Source organism: Arachis hypogaea, chromosome 17 (assembly GCF_003086295.3).
Source record: "Arachis hypogaea cultivar Tifrunner chromosome 17, arahy.Tifrunner.gnm2.J5K5, whole genome shotgun sequence".
NCBI classification, from domain to species: Eukaryota; Viridiplantae; Streptophyta; class Magnoliopsida; order Fabales; family Fabaceae; genus Arachis; species Arachis hypogaea.
Genome location: NC_092052.1, coordinates 72992736 through 73011784, shown reverse-complemented (window position 1 = coordinate 73011784; position 19049 = coordinate 72992736). Strand labels below are relative to the sequence as shown.

Sequence of the window (19049 nt, the reverse complement as noted above, 5' to 3'; positions counted from 1 at the left end):
CGTGCCTGACAACCACCTCCGTTCTACATGCAATCAAGCTTGAATGTGTATCTCTTGGGTTTCTAATCTAAGATTAGAACCTTCGTGGTATAGGCTAGAATTATTGGTGGCCATTCCTGAGATCCGAAAAGTCTAAACTTTGTCTGTCGTATTTCGAGTAGGATCTGGGAAGGGATGACTGTGACGAGCTTCAAACTCGCGAGTGTTGGGCCTGTGACAGACGCAAAAGGATCAATGGATCCTATTCCAACATGATCGAGAACCGACAGATGATTAGCCGTGCGGTGACAGCGCATTTGGACCATTTTCACTGAGAGGACGGGAAGTAGCCATTGACAACAGTGATGCCCAACATACAGCTTGCCATGGAAAGGAGTATGAATGATTGGATAAAGGCAATAGGAAAGCAGAAGTTCAGGAGGAACAAAGCATCTTCATACGCTTGTCTGAAATTCTCACCAATGAATTACATAAGTATCTCTATCTTATTTTATGTTTTATTCATATTTTAATTATCAATCCTCCATAACCACTTGAATCCGCCTGACTGAGATTTACAAGATGACCATAGCTTGCTTCAAGCCGACAGTCTCCGTGGGATCGACCCTTACTCACGTAAGGTTTATTACTTGGACGACCCAGTGCACTTGCTGGTTAGTTGTGCGGAGTTGTGACAAAGAGTTGAGATTACAATTGTGCGTACCAAGTTGTTGGCACCATTGATGATCACAATTTCGTGCACCAAGTTTTTGGCGCCGTTGCCGGGGATTGTTCGAGTTTGGACAACTGACAGTTCATCTTGTTGCTTAGATTAGGTAATTTTATTTTATGTTTTATGCTTTTTTTCGAATTTTTTTTTTAAAATACAAAAAAAAATTTCTATTTTGTTCTTCAAAGTTTTTAAGAATGAATTCTAGAGTTTCATGATGATTTGTTGAAGTCTGGCTGGTTGTGAAACCATGTCTAAATTTTTGGACCGAGGTTTCAACTTATCATCACAAGAGCTTGTTGATTTCTATCAATCTTGCTGTTGAGTGTAATGATCTGCTAAAGCTTGGCTGGCCATTGGCCATGTCTAGTGTTTTGGACCGAAGCTTTTACTGAAAGCTTGGCTGGCTAGTAAGCCATGTCTAATTCCTGGACCGGAGTTTTAGACTAACATTGCATGATTCCTGGAATTCTTATTAAAAATTTTGAATCTCTTTACTTTCTTTTCCATATAATTTTTGAAAAATCAAAAAATTTTTTTTTTATAAAATCATAAAAATAAAAAATATTTTATGTTTCTTGTTTGAGTCTAGTGTCAATTTTTAAGTTTGGTGTCAATTGCATGTCTTTATTCTTCTTGCATTTTTCGAATATATGTAATATATTCTTCATTGATCTTCAAGTTGTTCTTGATGATTCCATTGCTCTGATCTTTAATTTCTCTTATTTTGTGTCTTTTGTTGTTTCTTACATGCATTTTTAAATTGTTATAGTCCTTAGTATACAAACTTCTGAATTTTGGTGTCTTGCATGCCTTGTTTATTTGATCTTAGTTGCATTTTTTATTGTTTCTCATCATTAAAAATTCAAAAAAAATTTTAAAATTGTGTCTTTTCAAGTCAATAATACAGAGAATTGAAGATTCAGAACATTCAGCAGAGGAATTACACAGAAAAAGATGGGCGTTCAAAACGCCCAGTGAAGAAGGAAAATTGGCATTTAAACGCCCGCCAGCCAGGGTACCTGGCTGGTCGTTAAATGCCCAAAAAGGTAGCATTTTGGGCGTTAAACGCCAGAATGGATGCCATTTTGGGCGTTTAACGCCAGGAGGACACTAGAGGGAAGATTTTATTTTTAATTCAAATCTTTTGCAAATTTTCATAATTTTTCAAAATCAAACTTTTTTAAATCATATCTTTTCAATCATATCCTTTCAAAATCAATTTCTTTTCAATTTTTTTATTTATTACTATTTTCGAAAATCCTTGCTACAATTAGTGATTTAATTCAAAATTTTCAAGTTGTTACTTGCCTATTAAGAAAGGATCAAAAATTTTAATTCTAGAATCATATCTTTTAATTTTTTGTTGGTCAAGTAATCAACTTTAATTTTTAAAAACTTTCTCTTTTTAATTTGATTCTCAATCATACGTTCTCAATCATGTCTTTTCAATTACATCTTTTCCAAAATTAAGTTTCAATCATATCTTTTTAATTTCTAATTCCAAAATCTTTTTCAAAAATTACTTAATTTCTTTCCCAATCTTAGTTTTCGAAAATCACTTACCAAATTTTCAAAAATTCTTTTAATTATTTCAAAATCTTTTTACTTTATTTTCAAAAATTCTTTCCCTCTTCTCACATCCTTCTATTTATGGACTAACACTCCTCCTCAATGTACAATTCAAACTCTATCCCTCTTGATAAGTTCGAATTCTCTTTTCTCTACCTCATCCTTCTATTTTTATTTTCCTCTGACATCTCAAGAAATCTCTATACTGTGGCATAGAGGATTCCATATTTTCTTCTCCTCTCTTTTCATATGAGCAGGAGCAAGGACAAGGGCATTCTTGTTGAAGCTGATCCTGAACCTGAAAGGACCTTGAAGAGAAAGCTAAGAGAAGCTAAAGTACAACTCTCTGTAGAGGACCTAACAAAGCTTTTCAAACAAGAAGAAGCCATGGCAGCCGAAAACAACAACAACAATGCCAACAATGCAAGGAAGGTGCTTGGTGACCAACAACAATGCCAATAAAGCTTAAGCCTCAATTAGTTTCTCTGACGCAACAGAATTGCAAGTTTCATGGACTTTCATTGGAAGATCCTCATCAGTTCTTAGCTGAATTCTTGTAAATCTGTGACACTGTCAAGACCAATGGGGTTGATCCTGAGGTCTACAAGCTTATGTTTTTTCCCTTTGCTGTAAGAGACAGAGCTAGAATATGGTTGGATTCACAACCTAAAGAAAGCCTGAACTCTTGGGAAAAGCTAGTCAATGCCTTCTTGGCAAAGTTCTTTCCACCTCAAAAATTGAGCAAGCTTAGAGTGGAAGTCCAAACCTTCAGACAGAAGGAAGGTGAATCCCTCTATGAAGCTTGGGAAAGATACAAGCAATTGATCAGAAGGTGTCCTTCTGACATGCTTTCAGAATGGAGCATCATAGGTATCTTCTATGATGGTCTGTCTGAACTGTCTAAGATGTTATTGGACAGCTCTGCTGGAGGATCTCTTCATCTAAAGAAGACACCTGCAGAAGCTCAGGAACTCATTGAAATAGTTGCAAATAACCAATTCATGTACACCTTTGAGAAGAATCCTGTGAACAATGGGACGCCTCAAAAGAAGGAAGTTCTTGAGATTGATACTCTGAATGCCATATTGGCTCAGAACAAAATATTGACTCAGCAAGTCAATATGATTTCTCAAAGTCTGTCTGGCATGCAAGCAGCAACAGGCAGTACCAAAGAAGCTTCATCTGAAGAAGAAGCTTATGATCCTGAGAATCCAGCAATGGAAGAGGTGAATTACATGGGAGAATCCTATGGAAACACCTATAATCCTTCATGGAGAAATCATCCAAACCTCTCATGGAAGGACCAACAGAGGCCCCAACAAGGCTTCAACAACAGTAATGGTAGAAGAAATAGGTTTAGCAATAGCAAGCCTTTTCCATCATCTTCTCAACAACAAACAGAGAATTCTAAGCAGAGCCACTCTGACTTAGCAACCATAGTCTCTGATCTAATCAAAACCACTCAAAGTTTCATGACTGAAACAAGATTCTCCATTAGAAATTTGGAGGCACAAGTGGATCAGCTGAGCAAGAAAGTTACTGAACTCCCTCCTAGTACTCTTCCAAGCAATACAGAAGAAAATCCAAAAGGAGAGTGCAAGGCCATCAACATGACCCACACGGCTGAACTTGGAGAGGAGGAAGAGGCAGTGATCTCCACTGAGGAATACCTCAATGGACGTCCACTGGTCTCCAAGGAGTTCCCTAATGAGGAACCATGGGAATCTGAGGCTCACACTGAGACCATAGAGATTCCATTGAATTTACTTTTGCCATTCATGAGCTCTGATGAGTATTCTTCCTCTGAAGAGGATGAAGATGTTACTGAAGAGCAAGTTGCTAAGTACCTTGGAGCAATCATGAAGTGAAATGCCAAGTTATTTGGTAATGAGACTTGGGAGGATGAACCCCCTTGCTCACCAAAGAACTGGATGATTTGACTAGGCAGAAATTACCTCTGAAGAGACAAGATCCTGGAAAGTTCTCAAAACCTTGTACCATAGGCACCATGACCTTTGAGAAGGCCCTGTGTGACCTAGGGTCAAGCATAAACCTCATGCTTCTCTCTGTAATGGAGAAGCTAGGGATCATTGAGGTACAAGCTGCAAGAATCTCACTAGAGATGGCAGATAATTCAAGGAAACAGGCTTATGGACTTGTAGAGGATGTCTTGGTAAAGGTTGAAGACCACTACATCCTTGCTGATTTCATAGTCCTAGACACTGGGAAATGTATGGATGAATCTATCATCCTTGGCAGACCCTTCCTAGCCACAGCAAAAGCTGTGATTGATGTTGACAGAGGAGAATTGGTCCTTCAAGTGAATGAGGACTCCCTTGTGTTTAAAGCTCAAGGATCTCCCTCTGTAACCATGGAAAAGAAGCATGAAAAGCTTCTCTCAATACAGAGTCAAACAAAACCCCCACATTCAAAATCTAAGTTTGGTGTTAAGAGGCCATCATCATGCTATGAGTATCTGTGAGGCTCTATGAGAGCCAACTGTCAAGCTATTGACATTAAAGAAGCGCTTGTTGGGAGGCAACCCAATTTTATTTATCTATGTTAAATTTCTATTTTCCATTGTTATTTTATGTTTTCTGTAGGTTGATGATCATGTGAAGTCACAAAAACAATTGAAAAAGCAAAAACAAACTGAAAAATAGAATGAAAAACAGCACACCCTGGAGGAGAAGCCTACTGGCGTTTAAACGCCAGTAAGGGCAAGAAGCTGGCGTTAAACGCCAGAAATGGACAGCAACCTGGCGTTTAACGCCAGGATTGGCAGAAAAGGGTGTTTTGCAAGCCTAATTGGTTCAGGGATGAGAAATCCTTGACACCTCAGGATCTGTGGACCCTACAGGATCCCCACCAACCTCAACTCACTCTCTCTCTTCTTCATACCTTTTCATAATACTCTTCCCCAAATACCCTTCACCAATCACCTCAATACATCTTCCCCAAAAATCCCTCACCTATCAAATCCTACTCTCTTCTCCATAAATCCTTCACCAATCCACATCCATCCATCATAAACCCCACCTACCTCACCATTCAAATTCACACCATTTTCCCTCCCAATCCCACATATACATGGCCGAACCTTACCCTCTCCCCACTCCTATATAAACCGCTCTTCACCCCTTCATTGTCACACATCTTAAACACTACTTCTCTCCCTTGGCCGAAACACTACCCCCCTCCATCTCCTCTATTTCTTCCTCGTCTACTCTCTTCTTTCTTCTTTTGCTCGAGGACGAGCAAACCTTCTAAGTTTGTTGTGGTAAAAATGTTACTTTTTATTTTTCCATAACCATTTATGGCACCTAAGGCCGGAGAAACCTCTAGAAAGAGAAAAGAAAAGGCAAAAGATTCCGCCTCCGAGTCATGGGAGATGGAGAGATTCATCTCAAAGGTGCATCAAGACCACTTCTATGAAGTTGTGGCCAAGAAGAAAGTGATCCCCGAGGTCCCTTTCAAGCTCAAAAAGGGTGAATATCTGGAGATCCGACATGAGATTTGAAGAAGAGGTTGGGAAGTTCTCACCAACCCCATTCAACAAGTCAGAATCTTAATGGTTCAAGAGTTCTATGCCAATGCATGGATCACCAAGAACCATGATCAAAGTGTGAACCCGGACCCTAAGAATTGGCTTATAATGGTTCGGGGGAAATGCTTAGATTTTAGTCCAGAAAATGTAAGGTTGGCATTCAACTTGCCCATGATGCAAGGAGATCCACAACCCTACACTAGAAGGGTCAACTTTGATCAAAGGTTGGACCAAGTCTTCATAGACATTTGTGAAGAGGGCGCTCAATGGAAGAGAGATTCAAGAGGGAAGCCGGTTCAACTAAGAAGGCATGACCTCAAGCCTGTGGCTAGGGGATGGTTGGAGTTCATCCAACGCTCAATCATTCCCACTAGTAACCGATCTGAAGTTACTATAGACCGAGCTATCATGATCCATAGCATCATGATTGGAGAGGAAGTAGAAGTTCATGAGGTTATATCCCTAGAACTCGACAAGGTGGCAGACAAGTCCTCTACTTTGTCAAGGTTAGCCTTCCCTCATCTTATTTGTCACCTTTGCAATTCAGCTAGAATTGACATAGAGGAAGACATCCTTATTGATGAGGACAAGCCCATCACAACTAAGGGTGGAGCACCAAGAGCATTCCATCCTCCTCCATGAAATTAGAGAAGACCAAAGAATCATGAGAGAGGAGCAACAAAGGTAAGGAAGAGACATTGAGGAGCTCAAGCACTCCATAAGATCTTCAAGAGAAAGAACAAGCCGCCATCACTAAGGTGGACCCGTTCTTTAATTTCCTTGTTCTTTATTTTCTGTTTTTCAAATTTTTATGCTTTATGTTTATTTATGTTTATGTCTTATTACATGATCATTAGTGTCTAAGTGTCTATGCCTTAAAGCTATGAAAATGAATCCATCACCTTTCTTAAATGAAAAATGTTTTTAATTGAAAAAGAAAAAGAAGTACATGAATTTCGAATTTTAAAACAGTTTAATTATTTTGATGTGGTGGCAATACTTTTGTTTTTCTGAATGAATGCTTGAACAGTGCATATTTTTGAAATTGTTGTTTATGAATGTTAAAATTGTTAGCTCTTGAAAGAATGATGGAAAAGGAGAAATATTATTGATAATCTGAAAAATCATAAAAATGATTCTTGAAGTAAGAAAAAGCAGTGAACAGCTTGCAAAAAAAATGGCGAAGAAAAAAAAAGAGAAGAAAAGAAAAAAAAAGAAAAAGAAAAAGCAAGCAGAAAAAGCCAATAGCCCTTTAAACCAAAAGGCAAGGGTAAAATAAAAAGGATCCAAGGCTTTGAGCATCAGTGGATAGGAGGGCCCACAGGAATAAAATTCTGGCATAAGCGGCTAAACCAAGCTGTCCCTAACCATGTGCTTATGGCGTAAAGGTGTCAAGTGAAGACTTGAGACTGAGCGGTTAAAGTCGTGGTCCAAAGCAAAAAGAGTGTGCTTAAGAGCTCTGAAAACCTCTAATTGGGGACTCTATCAAAGCTGAGTCACAATCTGAAAAGGTTCACCCAGTTATGTGTCTGTGGCATTTATGTATCCGGTGGTAATACTGGAAAACAAAATGCTTAGGGTCACGGCCAAGACTCATAAAGAAACTGTGTTCAAGAATCAACATACTGAACTAGGAGAATCAATAACACTATCTGAATTCTGAGTTCCTATAGATGCCAATCATTCTGAAATTCAAGGGATAAAGTGAGATGCCAAAACTGTTCAGAAGCAAAAAGCTAATTGCCCCACTCATCTAATTAAGACTGATCTTCATAGATGTTTTTGGAATTCATTGTATATTCTATTCTTTTTATCCTATTTGATTTTCAGTTGCTTGGGACAAGCAACAATTTAAGTTTGGTGTTGTGATGAGCGGATAATTTATACGCTTTTGGCAATGTTTTTAGTATGTTTTTAGTATATTTTAGTTAGTTTTTATTATGTTTTTATTAGTTTTTTAAATAAAATTACATTTCTGGACTTTACTATGAGTTTGTGTGTTTTTCTATGATTTCAGGTATTTTCTGGCTGAAATTGAGGGACCTGAGCAAAAATCTGATTCAAAGGCTGAAAAAGGACTGTAGATGCTATTGGATTCTGACCTTCCTACACTCAAAGTGGATTTTCTGAAGCTACAGAAGCCCAATTGGCGCGCTCTTAATTGCATTGGAAAGTAGACATTCTGGGCTTTCCAGCAATATATAATAGTCCTTACTTTGCCCGAGATTCAATGGCCCAAACCGGCGTTCCAAGTCAGCATAGAAATTCTAGCGTCAAAACGCCAGAACTGGCATAAAAGCTAGAGTTAAACGTCCAAACAGGCACAAAAGCTTGCGTTTATCTCCAAGAAAAGCCTCTACATGTGAAAGCCCCAATGCTCAGCCCAAGCACACATCAAGTGGGCCCGGAAGTGGATTCTGCATCATTTACTCATTTCTGTAAACCCTAGGTTACTAGTTTTCTACAAATAGGACCTTTTGCTATTGTATTAGAGAGACTTAGAGACTTTTACACACATTTCATCTTTGAACTTGTATGTTCACGCTTTGGGAGGCTGGCCATTCGGCCATGTCTAGACCTTTTGTTCTTATGTATTTTCAACGGTAGAGTTTCTACACACCATAGATTAAGGTGTGGAGCTCTGCTATTCTTCATGAATTAATGCAAAGTACTACTGTTTTTCTATTCAATTTATGCCTACTTCTTCTCTAAGATATACACTCGTTCTTCAACTTGATGAATGTGATGATCCGTGACACTCATCATCATTCTCACCTATGAATGCGTGCCTGACAACCACCTCCATTCTACATGCAATCAAGCTTGAATGTGTATCTCTTGGGTTTCTAATCTAAGATTAGAACCTTCGTGGTATAGGCTAGAATTATTGGTGGCCATTCCTGAGATCCGGAAAGTCTAAACCTTGTCTGTGATATTCCGAGTAGGATCTGGGAAGGGATGACTGTGACGAGCTTCAAACTCGCGAGTGTTGGGCATGTGACAGACGCAAAATGATCAATGGATCCTATTCCAACATGATCGAGAACCGACAGATGATTAGCCGTGCGGTGACAGCGCATTTGGACCATTTTCACTGAGAGGACGGGAAGTAGCCATTGACAACGGTGATGCCCAACATACAGCTTGCCATGGAAAGGAGTATGAATGATTGGATGAAGGCAATAGAAAAGCAGAAGTTCAGGAGGAACAAAGCATCTTCATACGCTTATCTGAAATTCTCACCAATGAATTACATAAGTATCTCTATCTTATTTTATATTTTATTCATATTTTAATTATCAATCCTACATAACCACTTGAATCCGCCTGACTGAGATTTACAAGATGACCATAGCATTCTTCAAGCCAACAGTCTCCGTGGGATTACTCACGTAAGGTTTATTACTTGGACGACCCAGTGCACTTGCTGGTTAGTTGTGCGGAGTTGTGACAAAGAGTTGAGATTACAATTGTGCGTACCAAATTGTTGGCGCCATTGATGATCACAATTTCGTGTACCAGCGCATAAACAAGCAATAACAATCGAACGCAAAGACAGTATTAGCTGTAGTTAAGGCTTCAGAGGTGCTTCTTATTCTGAATTAACACGTCATATTCTCTACTTCAACAATGAATGATTCATTCAATGGCAAGGCTGTAAGTGATTAAGCCATAGGTCGTGGTCATTAATCTCCTCAAGTCCAGACCAAACATCCGAACGGACTAGATCAATCTGGGAGAAGGTGAAGCACGCGCAAGTCAATCTCTTTGTTGATCCTTCTCAAAACTCCACAGACAAGGTCGGATCTTCCAGATCAGAGACTGCTGCTCTTATGGTTCTAGCCCTTAGAGCCACAGGAACCTCAATTGCCCCTGACTAATGGGGTATATGTCACATACCCAATTAATCCAGATATTTCTGTTGGAACCCGTGATGTATCCTCAAGCTGTAGCTCAATACTATCTAGGTCAGGACTCATAAGAACTCATGTAGAATCGAGATTCATAAGGATAAAGAACGACAATGCATCATAGAATAGAATCACACATTGATTGAAATAGAAAAGTACTTGTATTAATTCATAGGAATCAGCAGAGCTCCTAACCTAGGAGGTTTAGTTGCTTATACTGTACAGAGAATAGTTCGAACGTAATAAAAGATAAATATTGGTGAAGCTGAAGATCAAAAGTCCTAAACAAGGGTGATCTTTCTTCTATATATACTAAACTAATACTTAAGAATTACAAAATAAAGTAAACTAAGTAAACTGATGCGAAAATCCACTTCTGGGCCCACTTGATGAGGGTTTGGGCTAAGCTTGGCTTCTAACTTGAAGGAGTGGGCGTCCAATGCCCATTAGGGGGTGTATCCACGCTACCTTGTGCTCCTTGATGGCGTTGAACGCTCGATTGAGTCCTCTTGGGCCGTTGAACGCCTAACAAGGGGTAGTTTGGGCATTCAATGCCCATTTTGGACAGTCCCATCTGAAGAAAAATATAGACCATTATATATTACTGGAAATCTCTGGAAGTTAGCTTTCCAACGCCATTAAGAACGCGTCTTTTGGATCTCTGTATCTCCAGAAATGCTCGTTTGAATGCATGGAGGTCAGATTTTGACAGCATCTGCTATGCTTTCCTTGCCTCTGAATCGAACTTTTGCTAGAACTTGCCAAATTCATCCAAAAAATCACCTAAAAACATAAGAAAACATAAAAGCTCAAAGTAGAATCCAAAAAGTGAATTTTTCAATAAAAACATAATGAAATCAACAAAACATACTTAAAAAAGCGTATAAAATATCCACTCATCATAACACCAAACTTAAACTGTTGCTTGTCCTCAAGCAACCAAAAAAGCAGGACTAAAAAGAAGAGAGAGAGATACAGTAAGTCTTAAAGTTTTTCAATGAAGCTCAGTTCCAAATGATGAGCGGGACTAATAGCTCTTTACTTCTGAACAGTTTTCGCATCTCACTTTCCTTTGGAGCTTAGAAGTATTGGCTTCTCTTAGAACTAGAATTCGGATGATATTATTGATTCTCTTAGTTTAGCTTTTCCTGATTCTTAAACACAGCTTCTTTTGGTGCTTTGCACCTTTTTGAGCCTAGCCGTGACTCTAAGCGTTTTGTTTTCCCGTATTACCCCCGGATACATAAATGCCACAAGCACTTAACTGGGAGAATCCTTTGGATTTGAATTTAGCTTTGCTTAAATTTCCAGTTAGTGGTACCCAGAGTTCTTAAGCGTACTCTTTTGCTTTGGATCACGACTTTAATTGCTCAGTCTCAAACTTTTCACTTGACATCTTTACACCACAAGCATTTAGTTAGGGATAGCAACTCATTTGAGCTTTTTAGACTGATTTTTGGCCCTCATAACCATTGATGCTCAAAGTCTTGGATCCTTGCTCTTTTGATTTTTTTTATGAGCATATATTTTTTTATTTTTCTTTTTCTTTTTTTGCTGCTTTTTCTTGCTTCAAGAATCAATATTTTTTTATTCAGAGAGTTAATAATATTTCTCTAAATCCTCTGTTCTTTCAAGAATCAATATTCTTAATTTGAATATCAACTACGCATTGTTAAGTCATACATTTAGAAATAAATGCAAGGCCACCACATCAAAACAATTGGAATGATTTATGATAAACTTAAAATGCATGCATCTCACTGTTTTTTTTTCAAATAAATTTTTCTTTTTAAGCATGGGTATGATACAATGGATATCTTATCACACAAACAGAAAATAAAACTAGAAAGTGACTACTTGTGATCATGACATAGAAAAAAATAGACAATAAATAAAAGTACAGTGAAACAGAAATAAAATAGAGAGATATAATGGGACTCAACAACTTCAGTGGCGGCAGCTGCTGCTTCCCCTGGAGAATCCAATGGAGCGTTTGATCTCCTCTATCTGACGCCCTTGCCTCTGCTGCTCCTCCATCATCCTTTTATGATCTTCTCTCATTTCATGGAGGGTAGTAGCGTGCTCAGTGTACTCCGCTCTCAGCTGCTCCACGTTTGAGCTCAGCTCCCCTATTGAGATATGCAGCTAATCCCAATAGTCTCGGGGAGGAAAATACATCCCTTGAGGTATCTTAGGGATCTCTGGTGGAGGCGGTTGTGCAGGCTCTTGATGTGGTGCATGTGCATGCTCTCTAACATGCTCCATCTTTCTTTTTGTGATGGGCTTGTCCTCCTCAATAGGGATGTCTTCTGCTATTACAATTCCAGCTGAATTGCATAAGTAACATATGAGTTGTGGAAACGGCAGCCTTGCTTGATAAACTCCAACCATCTTCTAGCTACAGGCTTAAGGTCAAGCCTACTCAGTTGGAAGGGCCTGCCTTGGGTGTCTAGCCTCCATTGGGCTTCCTCTACACAGATGTCAGTGAGCACTTGCTCCAACCTCTGATCAGAGTTGACCCTTTTGGTGTAAGATTGTGGGTCTCCTAGCATTTGTGGTAGCTTGAGCGCCACTCTTACACTTTCCGGGCTGAAGTCCAGGAGTTGCTCTCTCACCATGGTGCGCCAATTCTTTGGCTGTGGGTTCACACTAGTATCATTATTCTTGGTGACCCAAGTATTGGCATAAAATTTTTGCACCATTAGTATTCCATCCTCCGAGATAGGATTGGTTAGTACTTCCCAATCTCTTCTCCAGATTTCTTGTTGGATTTATGGGTACTCATCCTTTTTGAGTCTAAAGGGGACCTCAGAGATCACCCTTTTCTTTGCCACCACATCATAGAAGTGGTCTTGATGAGCCTTGATGAGGAATCTCTTCATTTCCCAAGGTTTAGAAGAAGAAGCAGGAGCATTTCCCTTTCTCTTCCTTGAGGCTTCATTGACTTTGGGTGCCATACTTATGAGTGGTAGAAGTCAAAAAGTAAAGCTTTTACAACACTAAACTTAAGAAGTTTGCTCGTCCTTGAGCAAATAGTAGTAAAAAGAGAAGAAAAAAGTAGAAGAAAAAAGAATTATAGAGGAGGAAAGGAAGAGAAACCTTCGGCCAAGTGGTGGGTGAGGAAGGTGTAGAGTGTGTAAAGTGTATAAGGGAAGAAGAATAGAGTGTTTAGGTGTGAAGATAATGAGAGGAATGAAGGGGTATTTATAGGGGTGGGAGGGTTAGGGTTCAGTTATGAGGGAGGGAAGAATGATGGGAGTGATGAAGGGTTTTAGGAAGAGGAAAAGGTGATGTGAATTTGATTGGTTGAGGGTGTATGGAGAAGAGTGTGCATGGGAAAGAGGAAAAGTAGGAGAAAGAAGAAGGTGGAGTAGGTGGAGATTTTGTGGGACCCACTTAGCTAAAAGGTTGCAGACTCAATCTACCTACCCCCTACCTGGCGTTTAATGCTAGGAATGGGCATTGAACGCCCAGAGGAGGGTAAAGGGTTGGGGCTGGCTGCCCTCTATGGGGTATTGAACGCCCAGGGTATCCCTTTTCTGGCGTTCAACGCCAGGCTTCTCTCCTTTTGGGGTGTTGAACACCCAGGATGCTCCCTTCCTAGCGTTGAACACCAGCTCCTTGTCCCCTTGTGGCGTTGAATGCACATGTCCCTCCTTGCCTGGCGTTCAATGCCAGCAAGGGGGTTACTCCAGGGTGTTCTGTTTACAGTTCTGTAAGCTTCTGTCACTGTTCTAAGTGCTGTACATGATCACAAACATCAAAAAGAAAGAGAAAAACTAACGGGAATAAATTAAACAAAATCAAATGACAAGAAATAAAATACTATTACTCTAATTATGGTTGGGTTGCCTCCCAACAAGCACTCCTTTACCGTCATTAGCTTGACGGACAGCTCCATTATGGAGATAGGTGGGGGGCTCAGAATTTCACCCCTTACAGTAAACTTTTTCCCTGTGCTCTCATGAATGAGCTTCACATGCTATAGAGACAAGATTCTGCTCACTGTGTATGAAAGGACTGGACTTTGGGTGAAGACAACTCTCATGCTAGGTAAGAGGCCTTCAGTAGGGATCTTCTTGTTCTTCCAGCCTTTAGGTACCTTCTTTTTAGTACCTTCCTTCTCTATACTTGATGATGGTTCCCCAACACCAAACTTAGAGTTAGTGTCTGGGGTGCTGTAAAGCTTTGCACTGAGAGGGAATGTTAAAACACAATGTGCTGCACAATGATACCAACTCTATCAGAGGGAGATCGAGGATTAGGGATCTTGAACAAGATATGATCCTCATGTAGTCTAAGGACTAGCTCTCCTCTTTCTACATCAATTATGGCCTTGGCAGTGGCTAGGAAAGGCCTTCCAAGGATGATGGATTCATCTATGTCCTCCCCATTATCTAAGATTATAAAATCAGCAGGGATGTAAAGGTCTTCAACCTTTACTAGGACATTTTCCACTATGCCATATGCCCTTTTCAGGGACTTGTCTGCCATCTCCAATAAGATCTTGGCATTTTGTACTTTCAGTATTCCTAGCCTCTTCATCACAGATAGAGACATTATATTGATGCTTGAACCAAGGTCACATAATGCCTTCTCAAAGATGATGGTCCCTATAGTGCAGGGGATCAGAAAGCTTCCGGGATGTGGTAGCTTTTGAGAAAGCTTCTTTTGGACCAAGGCACTATACTTTTTGGCCAGCACCACAGGCTCATCTTCCTCCTCCAACGCCTCTGTATGAAAGGAGTTGGCTTTCAGCTTTCCGAGGATGTCTAAGTACCGAGCAATTTGCTCTTCCTTGGACTCCTCATCCTCTTTTGAAGAAGAGTATTCTTTAGATTCCTCTCTCAATTGAGGGGCGTGTAAGGTGACTGTCTCAGTCTCCTCATGAGCTCTGATTTCCTTGAGCTCATGAATGGCAACCTCCTCCTTGGGTTTGGCCATGACCTCTATAGTAAGGGCTTTACACTCTTCCTTTGGATTAACCTCTGTGTTAGTTGGAAGAGTGTTTGAAGGGATCTCTGAAATCCTCTTGCTCAGCTGACCAATCTGTATTTCTAGGTTCCTGATAGAAGACCTAGTTTCATTCATGAAACTGTGTGTGGTCTTAGAGAGATTAGAGACTATAGTAGCCAAGTCAGAGAGGCTCTGCGTGGGTGTCTCCATCTGCTACTGAGAGGGTTCGAATGGTTTATTGTTGAACCGGTTCTGGTTTATTCCATTCTGATTGTTGTTGAAGCCTTGTTGAGGCTTCTGCTGATTTCTCCACCCAAAGTTAGGGTGGTTCCTCCATCCTTGATTGAAAGTATTCGAATAGGAATTGTTATTGGAGTTTCTGGAGGAGTTTCCCATATAGTTAACCTCCTCCATGGTGGTCCAGGCGTTATCACCTGTGTCCACCTCATAGGTTGTCTCTGGACAGTAAGCTTCTGAACTCTGTGTCCCACTCAAGTCTTGAGAGATCATGTTGATTTGCTAGGACATAAGCTTGTTTTGAGCTAAAATGATTTCTAAGGTATCTACCTCTAGAACGCCTCTCTTTTGAGTTACCCCATTGTTCACAGGGTTCCTTTCAGAAGTGTACATGTACTGGTTGTTAGCAACCATTTTAATAAGCTCTTGTGCCTCTTCAGGCATTTTCTTCAAGTGGAGTGATCCACCTGCAGAGTAGTCCAATGCCATCTTGGACATCTCAGATAGACTATCATAGAAAATATCTAACATGGTCCATTCTGAGATTATTTCAGGAGGACACCTCCTGATCAATTGCTTGTATCTTTCCCAAGCTTCATAGAGAGATTCACCCTCTTTCTATCTGAAGGTTTGTACTTCTACCCTAAGCTTGCTAAGCTTTTGAGGTGGAAAGAACTTGGTTAAGAATCTGTTTACCACCTTCTCCCAACTGTCTAGGCTTTCCTTAGGTTGAGAGTCCCGCCATAGCCTTGCTCTGTCTTTTACTGCAAATGGAAAGAGTATGAGCTTGTAGACTTCTGGTTTACTCCATTAGTCTTGACAGTGTCACATATCTACAGAAAGTTAGATAGGAACTTGTTTGGATCTTCCTATGGAAGTCCATAAAACTGGTAGTTCTGTTGTATTAGAGTGACCAGTTGAAGCTTCAACTCAAAGTTGTTTGCCCCAATGGCAGGAATAGAGATGCTGCGCCCATAGAAATCAGAATTGGGTGCAGTGTAAGATCCTAGGACCTTTCTTGCGTCACCCCCATTGTCTAGATTAGCTGCCATTGTTGTTTTCCCAGCTTCTTATTCTAGGACTCCTGTTAGATTCCTTACGGATCTGCTAGCCTGAGCTTGTTGCAGACGCCTTCTCAGAGTCCTTTCAGGTTTAGGATCCAGATCAAAGAGAGGTTCTTTATCCCTATTCCTGTTCATAAACAAGAAGAAAGAAACTAAGAAGAGAAGAAGAAAGGATTCTCTATGTCAGAGTATAGAGGTCCTTTGTTAGAGAGATGGTTAAAGAAGAAAAGAAAAAAAAAGATGTCTTTTATTTAAAACGAAGAAGTTTTCAAAAATAGAGAGGAAAGAAAAGAAGAATTTCAAAATTAAAGAGAGAGAAAGATTAGAAGATTTTAGAAAAAGAAGAGAGAGAAAAGAGTTAAGAATTTTTTAAAATAGAAGAAAGAAAGAGAGATTAGAAGATTTTGAAAAAGAGGAAAGAGAAATAAAAATGAAAGAGATACCAATCTTTTAAAATTGAAATAAGATCAAACAAATAACTAACTAAAAAGATTTGAAAATAAACGATTTGATTTTGAAAAGTTTTGAAAATTAAAAAAAGTAAGAGTTATAAAAAGATTTGAAAGATTAAATTTGAAAAAAGAAAAGTCAAACAAGATAAGATAAGATTTAAAAAATTTTAAAGAGAAAAGATTTGATTTTAAAAAGTTTTGAAATTAGAAAGAGGAAATCAAGGAAAGATTTTTTGAAAATTGAATTTTTAGAAAAAGTCAAAAGAGAGAGAAAAGATAAGATAAGATTCTAGAGTTCTAAAGATTTTAAAAATTAAAATTCAAAAGAAAGAGAAACTAACAAGATACTAAAATTTTGAAAATTGAATTTAAAAGAAAGACAAGATAGCAAAATTTTGAAAATCAAATAAAGAAAAGATGAGATAAAAATTTAAAGAAAAGATATGCAAGAAAAACAAGACTACCAACCAAGACACCAAACATTAAATTTTTGAAATTAAATTAAAAGAAATTTTCGAAAAGTTTGGAAGGAAAAATACTACAAGACACCAAATTTAAAAATTTTGAAATTAAAGACACTAAATTTTCAAAAATTAGGAAGGACAAACATTAAAGGACACCAAACATAAAGATTTTAAAGATCAAAGACACAAATTTTCGAAAAACTTGGAGGAAGAACACCAAAAGACACCAAATTTAAAAATTTTAAAATCAAACAAGAAAAATAGCAAGAACAATTTGAACACCAAGAAATAAAAGTAAGAACAATTTTCAAACAGACTTAAGAAAAGAACAAAAACCAAAAAGATACCAAACTTAAAAATTGACACACGACTTAAACAACAGAAAAAGATGATAAAAGTTAGAAAATATTTTTTTTTGAAGTTTTCGAAAATTAATAAAAAAGAGAAATTTAAAGAAAGCTAGTAAAAAGTACATGATCTAAGGAACAAGCTAACCGTTAGTTTGTCAATTACAAACAATCCCCGGCAACGGCACCAAAAACTTGGTGCGCGAAATTTAAACTCGCACAACTGAATCGGCAAGTGTACCGGGTCGTCTAAGTAATACCTCAGGTGAGTGAGGATCAAATTCCACAAGGATTGCCAGATTGAGCAATCTCTGGTTATCCTACAGATCTTAGTCAGGCAAATAGAAGGATAGTAGTTGTTTGTTGTAGGCGCATAAACAAGCAATAACAATCGAACGCAAAGACAGTAATTAGCTATAGTTAAGGCTTCAGAGGTGCTTCTTATTCTAAATTAACACATCATACTCTCTACTTCAACGATGAATGATTCATTTAATGGCAAGGCTGTAAGTGATTAAGCCATGGGTCATGGTCATTAATCTACTCAGCTCCAGACCAAACATCCGAACGGACTAGACCAATCTAAGAGAGGGTGAAGCACGCACAAGTCAATCTCTTTGTTGATCCTACTCAAAACGCCACAGACAAGGTCAGATCTTCTGGATCAGAGACTGCTGCTCTTATGGTTCTAGCCCTTAGAGCCACAGGAACCTCAATTGCCGCTGACTAACGGGGTTATATGTCACATACCCAATTAATCCAGATAATTCTGTTGGAACCCGTAATGCATCCTCAAGCTGTAGCTCAATACTATCCGGGTCAGGACTCGTAAGAACTCATGTAGAATCGAGATTCATAACGATGAAGAACGATAATGCATCATAGAATAGAATCACAGATTGATTGAAATAGAAAAGTACTTGTATTAATTCATAGGAATCAGCAGAGCTCCTAACCTTAACCTAGGAGGTTTAGTTGCTCATATTGTACAGAGAATAGTTCGAAAGTAATAAGAGATAAAGATTGGTGAAGCTGAAGATCAAAAGTCCTAAATAAGGGTGATCTTTCTTTTATATATACTAAAGTAATACTTAAGAATTACAAAATGAAGTAAACTAAGTAAACTGATGCGAAAATCCACTTCTGGGCCCACTTGGTGAGTGTTTGGGCTGAGCTTGGCTTCTAACTTGAAGGAGTGGGCGTCCAACACCCATTAGAGGGTGTATCCACGCTACCTTGTTCTCCTTGACGGCGTTGAACGCTGGATTGAGTCCTCTTAGGGCATTGAACGCCCCACAGGGGGTAGTTTGGGCGTTCAACGCCCATGTTGGATAGTCCCATCTGAAAAAACGTATAGACCATTATATATTGCTGGAAAGTTCTGGAAGTTAGCTTTCCAACGCCATTGAGAACGCATCTTTTGGACCTTTATATCTCTAAAAATGCTCTTTTGAATGCAAGGAGGTCATATTCTGATAGCATCTGCTATGCTTTCCTTGCCTCTGAATCAGACTTTTGCTAGAACTTGCCAAATTCATCCAAAAATCACCTAAAAACATAAAAAAACATAAAAGCTCAAAGTAGAATCCAAAAAGTGAATTTTGCAATAAAAAAATAATGAAACTCAACAAAACATGCTGAAAACACTAAGAAAATAACGTCAAAAAACGTATAAAATATCCGCTCATCACTTGTCATTGTTAGAAAAAAACAACTGTAGAATTATCGCAATACAGTCTTAGTGGCTTTGTTATACTTTTAATGATACGAAGCCTTGAGATAAAATTTTG

The 19049-nt window shown here is 38.9% G+C and overlaps 1 non-coding gene across 1 annotated transcript; it reads right to left on the bottom strand.

The window, feature by feature from the left end:
• Positions 1-3024: 3024 nt before the first annotated feature.
• On the bottom strand, positions 3025-3132 carry LOC112767965 (small nucleolar RNA R71). The gene has a single exon (XR_003185404.1). It is a non-coding gene; the product is annotated as a small nucleolar RNA R71 (small nucleolar RNA).
• Positions 3133-19049: the final 15917 nt, after the last annotated feature.